We start from the raw sequence: 845 nt of genomic DNA, 5'->3' as shown, positions 1-845 counted from the left end.
AGTGTTTCTGTTAGCCATCTCATCACTCAAGAGAGTTGGTGACCTTCAGGCCCTTTTCGTGGCCCCATCATGTCTTGACTTTGCACCAGGAATGGTGAAAGCCTACTTCCACCCGAGGCCGGGCTATGTGCCGAAGGTGCCCACTGTTTTACCACGGCCCATAGTGCTGCAGGCATTCTGTCCTCCTCCATTTCGGGAGCCAGACCAGGAGAAGCTTAATTTGGTGTGTCCATTTAGAGCACTTGACACCTACATCCACAGAGCTGCCCTGTGGAGGAAAAATTATCAACTTTTTGTCTACTTTGGTCCGCCCAAGAGAGGTCTCCTGGCAAACAAGCAGACATTAAGCAGGCAGATAGTTGAGGCTATCTCTGTGGTTTATGAGTCCTCTGATCTCCCCTCTCCTCTAGGATTCAGGGCCCACTCATCTAGAGGTATGGCGGCATCTAAAGCCTTTCTGTCAGGTGTTCTGCTACATGACCTCTGCAATGTGGTGGGCTTGTCATCCCTGCTCACCTTTGTTAGGTTTTATACCCTAGATGTGGGAAACCCTCCAGGCTCAAGACTGCTTTTGTCTTAGATGTGCACATAGGTTTTCACACTAGACAGGCATTTGCCGGCATGGCGGTGTTGGTATTCTTATTCCCAACGCGTTTCCAACACAACTCAAGTTTCTGAAGGGGAACGTCCCTAGGTTACGATTGTAACCATGGTTCCCCGAAGGGAATGAGATGCTGCGTCGCCCTGCTATACCTCCTGCATCCCTGTGAGTGCTTGCTTCATCCTATCAGAAGCTGCCGTTGTTTTCACCGGATGCATTTTTAAACCTTCCTTGTTGCTACGTC

The sequence above is a fragment of the Sinocyclocheilus grahami genome, unplaced genomic scaffold (genome assembly GCF_001515645.1).
Source record: "Sinocyclocheilus grahami isolate Dianchi unplaced genomic scaffold, SAMN03320097.WGS_v1.1 scaffold245.1, whole genome shotgun sequence".
Classification (NCBI taxonomy): domain Eukaryota; kingdom Metazoa; phylum Chordata; class Actinopteri; order Cypriniformes; family Cyprinidae; genus Sinocyclocheilus; species Sinocyclocheilus grahami.
The sequence above is the reverse complement of the archived record's forward strand: the minus strand, read 5'-3'. Positions refer to the sequence as shown.